The sequence below is a fragment of the Panthera pardus genome, unplaced genomic scaffold (assembly GCF_024362965.1).
Source record: "Panthera pardus isolate Hobbes unplaced genomic scaffold, ASM2436296v1 HiC_scaffold_13, whole genome shotgun sequence".
NCBI lineage: Eukaryota > Metazoa > Chordata > Mammalia > Carnivora > Felidae > Panthera > Panthera pardus.
Window position 1 is genome coordinate 74,689,447 of NW_026526688.1, and position 13,470 is coordinate 74,702,916.

At 40.4% G+C, this 13,470-nt stretch overlaps 1 protein-coding gene and 2 pseudogenes across 6 annotated transcripts in view; 1 reads left to right on the top strand and 2 right to left on the bottom strand.

Moving 5' to 3' along the window:
• ARFIP1 (ADP ribosylation factor interacting protein 1) overlaps positions 1-13,470 on the bottom strand; it is a 122,684-nt gene that overhangs the window by 78,306 nt on the left and 30,908 nt on the right. The gene's annotated exons all lie outside the window — the stretch shown is intronic.
• Positions 2,746-4,105, bottom strand: LOC109262138 (60S ribosomal protein L39-like; annotated as a pseudogene).
• On the top strand, positions 4,585-5,231 carry LOC109262519 (rho GDP-dissociation inhibitor 1-like; annotated as a pseudogene).

Here is a 13,470-nt window from a genome sequence, read left to right on the forward strand (position 1 = left end):
CATAAATTCTTAATATGAAAATAATTATACTCAAAGCAACAAAAACTTAGAACAGTAGCACTGCTACATGGTTTTGCAAATTTCTGAATTCTTCTGCCTTTATGAGAAGACAGCTGGACTCTTCTATCTATTCCCACATTCAATCTGTTGCAATATGTTGTTTTGGTAGAAGTATATGAAGAAAACATGGCTTATGTGGCTACTGTCTTTTCAAATAATTGTGGATATACTTTTTTGATACTATATCAAAACTTGACAAGGGTCAATTTTTAAAAAAAGATTTTTATTATTATGTTTATTTATTTTGAGAGAGAGGGAGAGAAAAAGAGAGACAAAGTGAGAGCAGGGGAGGGGCAGAGACAGAGGGAGACACAGAATCCAAAGTAGGCTCCAGGCTCCGAGCTATCAGCACAGAGCCCAATGCGGAGCTCCAATCCACAAGCTGTGAGATCATGACCTGAGCCAAGGTCAGATGCTTAACCGACTGAGCCACCCAGGCGCCCCAGCAAGTGGTCTTGTCTTAAAAGTTAACTACAATGTGGAATATAAAAGCATGATACCATAATGATGAACATCTTTCATAATCTATAGCATTAAAATCCATCGGTCTACCCTGTACTTTGAATGTGTCTTTCACATATGCATGATTTGGTAACATCATGCATTGGTCATTTAGAAACCATTGGTTTGATGACTTACACATATCATCCAAATATTGACACAGTTCCTTATATAATAAAAAGTCTTACTTTTATATCTGATTTTTATCAAAAACAGTCTTTGGATTCAAATTTTCCAAAATTCTAATTTTTGCTGGAAAACTTGAATTTGACCGCTGGCAAAAAATAATGTCAATTATTTTACTTACAGTAACAGGTTTTCCAAAAGTATGTCTCCTAAATAACCAAGTCTGAATAGAGCCACAGTTTGCTTCTGCAGTTAGTTCAGCTACCCTTGTCATGCAGCAAGAGTGCTTTATACATACTTCCCATTTTGTCCCACAGAATGTTAAAAAGGCTTAATAAGATTGAAAACTTTTACTGCTTCACTAAAGACATTCTTAAGTGAAGCTGGTAATTTAAAAAAAATTTTTTTTTAATGTTTATTTATTTTTGAGAGACAGAGTGTCAGTAGGGGAGGGGCAGAGAGACACAGAGAGAAACACAGAATCTGAAGACGCTCCAGGCTCTGAGCTGTCAGCACAGAGCCCAACATGGGGCTCGAACTCACAAGCCGTGAGATCATGACCTGCGCCGAAGTCAGACGCTTAACTGACTGAGCCACCTAGGTGCCCTGGTAATTTTTTTTAAATGCAAGTACATAATGGTCTAGAATATGACTACTCCTACAGCTTGGGACAACCACCTTGATTCCTGCTAAGACACCAGCAGTTTTATTTACCTGTTCTTGTGCACCATCAGTGCAAACGACACAACAACGAAAAATGCAAACAATTCAAATGTCTTCTCAGTAACGTTTCAAAGTTTTACCTTGTAGACTCCCTGGAATATTCCTGGGGACCTCTAGGGCCTCCAAGCCACACTTTGAAAAACACTGGTGTAGACAAATTTACCCAACATTTAGTGAAGGCTTGTTATGTGTAAGGCATTCTTACTAAATTCTAGAGAATATAAAAAACAAATAAGGTAGTCACTGCTCTGGGAAAAAGCACCACTGATTTAGTTTGGGAGCCCAACTAGACTCTTTAATAAATACCTAGAACAGTAAGCATGTGCCCCTCTTTCTTTAGGACCCTCTAATACCAAACCTACCGGAATAGTTACGGATAACATAAATCCTAGGGTCATTCTAGGCCAAATCTCTATTTCTTGGCAGCTCCAGAAATGTTCTGCTTCCCATAGATCCTCATTTATGTTACATTCTACTCGTTATACAAACCATTTTATCACGATAAATCTTATACCTAATAATGTTTATACTATCTGGCACAAAAATGGACTATCTCTACATCCTTGTATCCCTGTTTGTATTCCTAGGGCAAAAGAACAAAGATCTGAGTGAATAAAGTAAGGTCCTTGAGGATGGAGACACTCTTAGCCATATCTGTGTGCTCAGAGATTAGCCCAGGATTTGGCAAGCAAAAGGTTCTCAATAAATGTTTATTGAACGGCAAGGAGTGCCATGAGTTACACCAAAAGTCAGATTTGTAGTTGGGAAGGTGTTAAAATAATCATTATGCATTTGTGCTCCACATCCACTCTCTCCTTTGTCCCACCCAAGGAGTACAGAATAACACATTTGTTACTTCTTGTGGATATCACTGTAGTAAAACAAACCAGGGGGAAACGTGTGGAATAGAAAAAAAAGTTAATTATAAATATTTCAAAATTAGTGCACTTTAATTATTTTGAGACAGTTATAATGAAAGACTAAAATGTCAAACTGAAATACTATTTGGTTAGGCCAATGAAAAAAGAACTTTCAAAATAATGCAAAATCCTTACACATTTAAACATTAATCATTTAATTAAACGTTAAAACATTTACCAAAAAACTTATTTCCTTGCATTCCTAAATATATTATAAAAACTACTGATTTTTAAATTTATTTTTAATTATTCTATTTTAGAGATAGAGACAAAATCCCAAGCAGGATCCATGCTCTGCACGGAGCCCAATATGGGGCTCAATCCCATGACCCTGGCATCATGACCTGAGCCCAAATCAAGAGAGGCTCAACTGACTGTGCCACCTAGGTGCCGCCCCCCCAATACTGATTTTTTTTAAAAAGTCTTATTTCAGAGCTCATCTTATCACAGATTTCAAACAAGTGAGGAATCAGTAAAACTAAATCTTACTTAAGGCTTGCAAGTAAAGGGAAAAATAAATTAGAGAAGATTCCAAAAGTTTAAAAAGGGAAAACAAAACTCCTCCACTTTAGAGGGGATTCCAAGGGAAAGAGTCTCTGAAATAGATGTGAAAGAGAAGTTTGCATTCAGACAAGTACTGGAGAGATCTCCAGTAAAGTACTTCAGTAGAGGCCAGTAAGACTGGATAAAATAGCAATGTTATTGTAACATTATATGTGTTGGCCAATACCATAGGGAGCGCTGAAGCTGAGATGGCTCTTTACAGTTGTCCAAATTAAGGCAAGGCGGCCAGGCCCTTGTACCCCCACATCTCTACCAGTGATCATTAGGTGCAGGCTATCCTCTAGGGGTATAACCATGGACAAGGCAACTGTCATTGGCAGAGGCAATTCCTGGGAAGACTCAGCTATGAGCCCTCAGCAAGCAATACTCTTGGAATGAGGGCTTTAGTTCCAAAGGGAGCAAACGGGCTACGCACCACAGCATCCACTATATCCTCCTTATTACTATTCTATTTTTTTTTCAATCGAAAGGTCTCACATATTTATAACTGAACCAACCTATGGTATAGAAGCATAGTAACAGAGAAAAATCATTTCCCTGATAAAACATCTGCTGTTCAGGTAGTAGGGAGGTTTACAGAAGGATGGGACAGAACACATGACCTTCAGGCAGCATAAATATGTGTACCATCTCACGTGCGATCCCTTATATATATAGACCCAGCTTGGTTCTTCTCCAATGCCACCGTTTGGAGTTGTACCTGATTTTATTACCAGTTTTCATCTGAATCCACAGGCGGATGGCACAATTCTGCTTTTATTTCTTGGCAAGGAATTGCCTGTTCCTGAAAGTCTTGTGAGAAGACCTGGTGAGGAACGGTCAGCTGCACCATGATGGTGGAGAAAAGGAGAAAGCTCCTTATTACTAAGGTAGTACCTATTCTATTTTTTTTTTTTTAAGTATTTTATTTATTTTTGAGAGAGACAGAGAGTGTGAGCAGGGCGCAGGGCAGAGAGAAAGGGGAACAGAGGATCTGAAGTGGGATCCGTGCTGACAGCAGACAGCCCAATGCAGAGCTGGAACTCACAAACTGCAAGATCATGACCTAAGCTGAAGTCAGACTTGCTTCACAGATTGAGCCACCCAGGTGCCCGAAAATAGTATCTATTTTAAAAGAACTTGAAATGTCTTGTTTAGGGGATATCTGGCTACTTTATGCATAAATTTACAGAAATTCACTGGTCTCTACTAAGAGAAACTGTTTCTTTCATAGTCCCTAATTAAGGGGTGCCCAGTAATTGAAACAAAGAAGAGCCCCTGACACAGGCTGGCTGATCCACAGGTCACAAGCTAAGAGAAGGGCCGGTTAGAAAAGTATTGCCCAATAGAGGAAAGAGAAATGTCCTGAGCTAATCAGACTCTTTCTGAAGGGTAAATAAGGGATGCTGAGAGAATTAGTCAATGCGGGTATTGGAAGACAAATGAGTGGAAAAGAAAAGCAAAGAGGAGAATTATGCAGATGACAGGTCACAGCTTAAACATTCCCAAACTCTAGCTCACAAGTGTTAATCAAGCTTGTCAAAGTTTATTGACAATGTTATCTGTGTCCAGTTCTTCCTTTCTGAAGTATGACCTTATGAAAATCTCTGTTCTTAGATTCTTTTTTTAAAATTGTGGTGGATTCTGTGCAGGAGGGAGCATGAGAGCAGCGTGGTCAAGCCTCCAGTGTCCGAGTCAGCTAGGTGTGAGCATGGCTGAGCAGGAACCCATAGCTCAGTGGCTAGCACAGACTGCGGCTAGCACAGACTGAGGATGAACACGTGGTCAACCATAAGCCCCCCCACCCAGAAGGGCAAGGAGATCCAGGAGCTGGACAAGGATGACGAGAGTCTGCGCAAGTACAAGGAGGCCCTGTTGGGCCACGTAGCTGTGTCTGCTGACCCCCAAATCCCCAGTGTTGCTGTGACCCGCCTGATCCTGGTGTGCAGTACAGCCCTGGGTCTTCTGGAGCTGGACCTGATAAGTGATCTGGAGAGCTTCAAGAAGCAGTCCTTTGTGCTGAAGGAGGGGATGGAATACCAGATGTGAACTGGGAGACTGTGTCCGGCATGAAATACATCCAGCACACGTACAGGAAATGCGTCAAGATTGACAACATCGACCACCTGGTAACTGATGGAAAGCTATGGTCCCCAGGCAGAGGAGTATGAGCTTCTGACCTCCATGGAGGAGGCACCCAAGGGTATGCTGGCTCATGACAGCTACAACATCAAGTCTTGCTTCACAGACGACGATAAGACTGACCACCTGTCTTGGGAGTGGAACCTTACCATCAAAAAGGAATGGAAGTCTCCTTGGCGGTCTCGCCTTGCTGCTTCTGCCTGTGCTGGGGGGTAGAGGAGAGAGGGAGCCTCCAGCCCAGGTGTCCACCTTCCCTTCCATACCTCTTCAGGTTCCCCTACCTGTCCTAGCCTGATCTGAGGTCCCGGCTTTTCCAAGGGAATCTCATGGGGTGCTCAGATCCTTGTGGGCCTTTGCAGTTGCCCTGAATCCTGTTCTTTCTCTTCTTCCAGGGTGGGAATGGGGTGGGGTGCATAACTGGAGGCTTCCTGGGGGCCAGCCACCTTCCAGCTTTCACCTGTGTCCAGTCAATTAATCCAACACTGTTAGTAACCATCTAACCATGATGCCTTAACATGTAGAACATGTGCTGTGGGCGCCGTCACTAACCTCTAATCTCCTACGTCTGCATGAGCACATGATCTCCCCCATCCCAGCCCCATTGGCAATTCCTGAGGCCCTGGGGAGGTGTGTGGGACGTGCTGCTGTTGCTCTCCTGCCTGCCGGGGATTAGCCAGCCCCCTCCCTGAGCCAGGGCTGTGGGGACGGCTCCAGGGGCTTGGGGAAAGCCAAACTGCCATAACTGAAGTAGTCTCCATTCTAACCTAGGAGGCCAGGTGTCCTGACGCCCCTGCTTTCTCTGTCCCAGCGGGCAGTGCCGGAGCCCATGGTCCCAGCAGACAGCCCCCCTCTGGACAAGGTCAGTGGTTGAGCCTTACTTATCCCACCTGGGCCTGCCAGCCTGGAGTCGTGTGCCTGGCCTGTCAATGTCTCCATATGTGCCATCCTCTGGGCCCCCTGGCCTGCCACCTCTGCCCCCAGGCTTGGTGCCACCGTCCCTGACATGCCCTCTCCGGATCCAGCCAGGACAACTGTGGGACCAAGTAGACACAGTGGGAGCCCACCCTTGTGCCTCCCCCTCCTCTTACCTCCCCTGTCAGGCCTGAGCCTAGAATGCCCAAGAACCTGACCCTGCTCCTTTTCTAACCGGGAAATAAACTCCCCCAAAGGAAAATAAATAAATACATACATACATATATAAATAGATACATAGATAGATAGACAGAATTGTGATAAAAACACATACCATAAAATTTACCATCTTAACCATTTCTAAGTGTATAGTTCAGTACTATTAAATGTATTTACGCTGTTGTTGTTGTACAACCAATCTCCAGGACTTCTTCATCTTACAAAACTGAAACTCTACACACATTAAACAATAACTCTCCATTCCCCTCTCCCCAAGCCCTTGGCAAGTATCATCCTACTTTCTGTTTCTGTGAATGTGACTACTCTGGATACCTCATATCAATGAAATCATATAGTTATTTGACTTTGTGACTGGTCTATTTCACTTAGCACAATGTCAAGATTCATCTAGATTGTAACATGCACCAGAATTTTTCTTTTTTAAAGATGAATATCCCATTGTATGTATACACCACATTTTATTTATCCATTCATTCAACAATGGACGCTTAGGTTGCTTCTACCTCTTGGCTATTGTGAATAATGAGTCTATAAACACGGGTATGTAGGTATCTCTTCAAGGTTCTGTTTTCAATTCTTTCGGAAATATACCCAGAAGTGGGATTACTAGATCATATGGTAATTCTATGTTTAAATTCTGGAAGAAACAGCATACTGTTTTCCGTAATAGTTGTGTCATTTTATATTCCCGCCAACGGTACACCAAAGTTCCAATTACTTCATATATTCACCAGCACTATTTACTAGTTTTTTGGTTGTAACTATCCTAATAACTAAGAGGCAACACCTCATTGTGGTTTTGACTTACATTTCTCTGATTAGTGCTATCAAGCACCTTTTCAGATGCTTGTTGGCCATGTGCATATCATTTTTGGAGAAATGTCTATTTAAGTCCTTTGCTCAGTTTTTTAATTGGGGTGTGTTTTTATTGTTGAGTTCCAGGAGTTCTTTCTATATTCTGTTATTAACCACATCAGATATATGGTTTGCCAATATTTTCTCCCACTCCATAGGCTGCCTTTCCACTCTGTTCATTGTATCCTTTGATGCATAGAAATTTCCAGTTTTGATGTAGTCAATTTGTCTATTTTTACTTTTGTTTCCAGTGCTTCTACTACCATATTCAGGAAATATTTGCCAAATCCAATGTCATGAAGGTTTTCTTTTTAAGAGTTATATGGTTTTAGGTCTTACATTCAGATCTTTGATCCATTTTGAGCTACTCTGTGTATAAGTGTCCAACTTCATTCTTTTGCATGTGGATAATCTAGTTTTCCCAGCACCATCTCTTGAAAAGACATTCCTTTTTCCACTGGCATCCTGAATGTTCTTGTCATCTTGGATTCTTTTGAGATTCCTATTTTCCTCACTACTACTACATTCTTACAATACAGCTGGATTATTTGTGGCTGCTGGAGTTAAGGGTCTGCTTCTTGCAAATAAGAGACACTAGGTTCTTTGGTTTCTAATCCAACCTTCATGACTAAGATCTAGCTATCTAAATAGTCATCACTTTTTCAAGCTGTAAGAAAGTTCTTACTCCTCTTCCTCCTAGAAACAGCTGGTGATTCAACAAGTATTTACTATCTTCTAGGCAATGTGCAAGGGATAAAATAAAAATAGAAATAAAGGTCTTGGGCATACAGAAGTTTAAAGTGTATTGTGTATTTAGGAAATAATTATAATACAATGTGGTGAACACCAGAAGGAAGCACTTAACAATGTGGTGAACACCAAGAGGGAATGTGTGCATGTGAGTTGGAGAGGGGCAGAAAGAGAGAAGAGAGAATCTACACTGATAGTGTGAAGTCTGACATGGGGCTCGATCTTACAAGAGCCATGAGATCACGAGATGATGAGATCATGACCTGAGTCAAAATTAAGAATCAGACACTAGAAGACTGAGCCACCCAGGCACACCAAAATTAGAAGTTTTTAAAGTAATAATAATAAGGAGGCTAGAAAAGTATGCAGCAGCCTACCATGATGGGCTTCATAATGCCAGACAGCTTGGACTTCATCTTGAAAGGGATAAGGAGAAAGTAGCAGGAGAGCCTGATCAATTATTGTTGATCTAGTGGGAGGTTAGACTGAAGGGAAAGTAGGAAAGACTGCACACAGAAAACTATTTAAGACACTATTTCACAGTTCTAAGAAATAATAATGATCTAAATTAAGGTTATGGGAATGGAAAAAAGTAGATTCGAGAGTTATTTAAAAGTCAGAAGAGACTTACAGAGTGATGAGATTGCTGAAAATAAGAAAGGAAGAAACATCTAGGATGACCTATGCCTCCTCCTGACCCATACCCAATTTGTGGTTTGGACAGTTCGAAAGACCACCATGTCACTCAACAACGTGGGAAAAGTGGAGGTTTATTTGCCTTTGGGAAGGTCAGAAAATGAGTTCTGTTGTAGATGTTCTGAATTTAAGATGTTTGTGGGGTATCCAAGTCCACTAGTACATTAGAAATTTCAAAATCAGGTCTAGAGTCTCAGAATGAAGACATAAATCTGGGAGTTATCAATCCAGGGATGTAGATGGCATGAACTGATAAGAGTGACAAGAGAAACTGAAGAGGAGCATCCAATGGATCATTTAAAGGCAAAGAACACTGCAAAAGAGATGGGGCAGGAGGGACAAATAGTTAATGATACAGACGCAGCAGATAAAATTATAGCAGTTAAACCATGTGTTGTTTTAGTTTATAACAAATGTTCTGAAAATGAAAAGTATGATAAACTAATACTACTTTATGCCATAAATGAGGTTAATAGGAATAGTCATTTGACAAAAAAAAATATAAATATTCTAGCTATTATCTATTCACTTACCCACAAAGAATGACCTACTTTTAGAAACATCATTTACAAAACATTAATTATAGAAGCGAAAATTAATAGCCAATACATAAATTGGCAGGGGCTCAACACCAAAAACTCCATGCCATCTTCCAGGACAAAATCCATTCACGGTACTTCACTCATGCTTTAAACTGAAACTGAATTTGAATTTAAATTTAAATTAAACTTGAATTTGAATTTAAATTAAACACTCAAAATAATTATACAAAAGGCTTTGAGGATTATGTCCTTTAGAAATAAAGTTAGAGCCTCTTCTAAGATCCATGTCATTTAAGGTTTGTGAAGGTCTTGAGTGTTTGTATCCACCACTCCCCAAATTCACATGTTAAAATCCTATTACCCAATGTGATATTAGGAGGTGAGTCCTTTAGAAGGTCCTTTGAAAGGATGGATGGAATTAGTGTTCTTAGAGGCCCAAGAGAGCTCCCTAGAAGAGGGCTTTCACCAGAACCCAACTTTGCTGGCACCTGATCTTGAACTTCCAATCTCCAGAATTGTGAAAAATAAATCTCCATGGTTTAAAAGCCACCTAGTCTGTTCTGTTATAGCAGCCAGAATGGACTAAGACAAGGTCCTCCACAATAGGGTCCAATCAACTTTTCAGGCTTTATTGCTCTTAACTTTTACCCTTCTAAAGAGCCTCTACCAATAAATCTACCTGCCATTTCTGGAATGAAATCTGCAAACATTTGCTCAAATGGTTTCCAATGTTTAAAATGTTCTTTCATCTTCAAATCTAGTAAAATCCTGCCCATAATTTAAGGCTCAGCTCAAATGTTACCTCTTTAAAAACATATTCCAAAGCATCAGAAAAACAGCACGATATAATGAGAAAGGTAAGGACTTTGAAATGAGAGACTTAAGTTAAAATACCATATCTACAACATAGTTGTTTTGTGATCTTTGTTATTCTTATATTTCTCATGTATAAAATTAAGAAAATATATACATCTTAAATAATACTTAAGGAAAGATATATTCAAACAACTGATAAAGAGTACCTACCCCACAGTAGGCATTAACTGAATAAAAGAAAGATGCTTCCAATACTGTGCTTTGTGAATGTTTAATAACCAGTTCTCCAAATTAAAAATAATTTTTTAAAAGCCCTAATTTGTGATCTTTGCCCATTTCCATGATGCTACCTTAAAAATAAAAGATCCAGTTACTTTACCAGCAAAATGAATTTATTCAGGAATAGTAGAGAACTGCAATTCAGGACATGTAAGCTACAAGCAAAACCATAGCTAAAATACGGGCAAGTCCAGAGAACAAAGAAGAGGAACATTCTTTTATTGAAAAAAGGTGGGGGGGGGGGGGAGTTAGGAGGGGCTGTTATAAACAAAAAGTCTACTGAAATAAACTGGGGGTCTTAGTGGCTTTTCATTGGCTGAGTTGTGACAGTCTCTCATTGGCTGGGCTATTGCTGGGCAACAAGAAAAATCTTTTCTTGTTCCGCTGGGGTAGTGAAGTATAGGTTGTTCTTATCAGAAAGGTACTCTCTCCCTGTTGGGGTCTACAATTGATGATGAGTGGTAGGGCATGAGAGCTCCCCTTTCTGGCCTCTACCTCCATTTTATTGAGGCTTCTCTGCATTAATTTTCAGGGTGTCAATGCTCTCACTATGGCCAATTTCAAGCTTCCAACATGACCTCACTGATTACAGAGATGGAACGAGATGTGCAGTAGCACATCATTATATAGTATTTCTACCAGAGAAATACCACAGACACAAATAACCTCAAGAGTACAGATAATAGTAAAATATTTAGGAACTGACAAGTTTTAAGTATTTACTGTTTTTAATATATATATTTTAAGTTTATAAATCTTAATTTTTATATAATGTCTGTATTTAACAGCTGGCTTACAAAATTCTTGGAAATTTAACAAACAGCTCTTACAGGTCAGTACAAATCTGCTCCAGCCAGCACCAAATTATTTCCAAGTCAGAAAATAAGTATGGACACACATTATATAGTTCAATCTTTAGAAACAATGCTGATACGTGGAATTTGAGAAACTTAACAGAAGACCATGGGGAAAGGGAAGGGGAAAAAATAGTTTCAAACAAAGGAGGCAAACCATAAGAGACTCTTAAATACACAGAACAAACTGAGGGTTGACAGGGGCAGGGGAGTGGGGGGGAGAGGGGGAAGGGGAGAGGTGGAAACTGGGAGGTGGGCATTGAGGAGTGCACCTGTTGGGATGAGCACTGGGTGTTTTATGTAAGCGATGAATCACGGGAATCTATCCAGGAAGCAGGAGCACACTGTATATACTATATGTTAGCTAACTTGACAATAAATTGTTAAAAAAAAAAAGAAAGAATGCGGAGATATAAATTAAAAAAAAAATTTAAATCCAATATATGGATATCACACCCCCAATTACGATTCTATTTCTTTGGAGACGATCAAAAATCATCCTCATGCAGAAGAACTACGTATCTACAGGAGGTTAGGTTTATTCCTATATTCATGAACAAAAAGGTGAACACATTTTATTCCCTTTTTATTTGATAAAGCAACAACAAAGTCATGCTCCTTTTCTTTCCTTCCTTGGTAATTCCAAATACATTCTAAATTCATACTCCTATTTAAGGAGACGATCAAAGCTGAGCATTTAATACTACATGTGATTGTGATAGTGCTGTACATACTAACAGTAAAAGTGCATCTATTATTTTTTTAAGTCTATTTATTTATTTTGAGAGAGACAGTAAGTGTTCTAGTGGAGGAGGAACAAAGAAAGAGAGAAAGAAAGAATACCAAGCAGGCTCCACACTGTCAGTCCAGAGCCAGATGTAGGGCTTGATCTCACAAACCTTGAGATCATGACCTGAACTGAAATTGAGTCAGATGCTTAACTAACTGAGCCACCCAGGCACCCCAAAGTGCATTTATTTTATAGTAAGTGATTGTCTTGATCCATTATGTGCTAGAATGTACCTGAAAAGCAGAATTAGCCTTGTAACATGAAGAGAAATGCAAAACCAAAACAAGGAGGCTAGAACTGACCTGGAGAGTTAATATATTCTATGACCAAAAAAGTGCAAGCTCAGTACTAGTTTCTTAAACCCCTTCAGTGGGTCAAATTGGAGATAAATTAACATAGAAGTACCTAATAAAGGTTTTATTGTTGGTGTTTCATTTCTAAAGAGTATACAGCAAAGCCCTGAGAAGCACGGAATGTTTCATTCATATTATGCCAATGATTCTCAACCTTCTCTGCATCTTAGAACTAACTAGGGAGATTTTTTTAAAAATACCCCACAGACGAGAAAGGCTTGGGAAATTGGTGGAATAAGAGGACTCTAGGATCATCCTGTCCCACATTTACAAATAGATATCACTCACATCCTAGTAAATAAACCGGAGACTGATCTGAAGACTGGCAGAACAAACTCCACAACTACATGTAGAAAAGCCACATTGGAGAGGTTAAGAAAGGCAGAAACGGGTCTGGAGCTGCCCACAGGAGGGAGGGAGCTGCTGCCACAGAGAGGGGAAAAACGCCAGGGAGCCTGTAAGGGGAAAATGAATTCCTGTAACATCTTGCCTTGAAAACCAGAGGGGCTTAATTCTGTGAGTTTGGACAGCCAGCAGGACTTGGAAGGCTAGAGCTTTAAAAGTCAGCTGGGCAAGCTGGAAGGGAGTGTGTTGGGGGAACTTCTCTAGGAACAAAAGAGCTAGCAGGTGCCATTTTCCTCTTCTGCCACCAGCATAAACAGAGCCACCTCCAGGAAGGGATGCTGCACGGATACTTGCTACCTAACCTGCTAGCAGTATGTCTCCACAAGTTCTCCAGAGACTCGTCCATTCCAAGCCTGATGGCCTTGATCCTGCACTGAGCACAATTTTTGCTAATGCTGTGGCCCTGCCCCCTGAGCCCTTCTGTGGCCAGGTCCCCCAGACCCAGCCTGCCTGGGTCTTACTAACATCACAGACAGCAAGCACAGCCCTCAACAGGCAGAGAGTCAGCGCAAATATCTGAACTGAAAGGAAAAGTGACTCAGAGACACTTAAATGCCAGGTTCTGGTGAACAGGGGACACTGCACTCCAGGGCACCTCAGAACCTCCTCGTAAAGCCCCTACCCTCAAGAGCAGAAGAGGTAGCTGATTTTCTAACATAGAGAAACAGACGTAGAGAGGTAGACAAAGTGAGGAGAAAGAGAAATACGTCCCAAATGAAAGAACAGGACAAAATTACAGCAGGAGATCTAAGCGAAACAGAAATGAGTAATACACCTGATATGGAATTTAAAGTAATGATCATAAAGATACTCACTGGACTTTAGAAAAGGGTAGAGGACATCAGAGACCCTTGACAAAGAAATAAAAACTAACACATCAGAGATGAAGAACTCAATAAGTGAAATTAAAAATATACTAAATGGAATAAGCAGGCTACAAGACGCAGAGAAATATTATCAGTG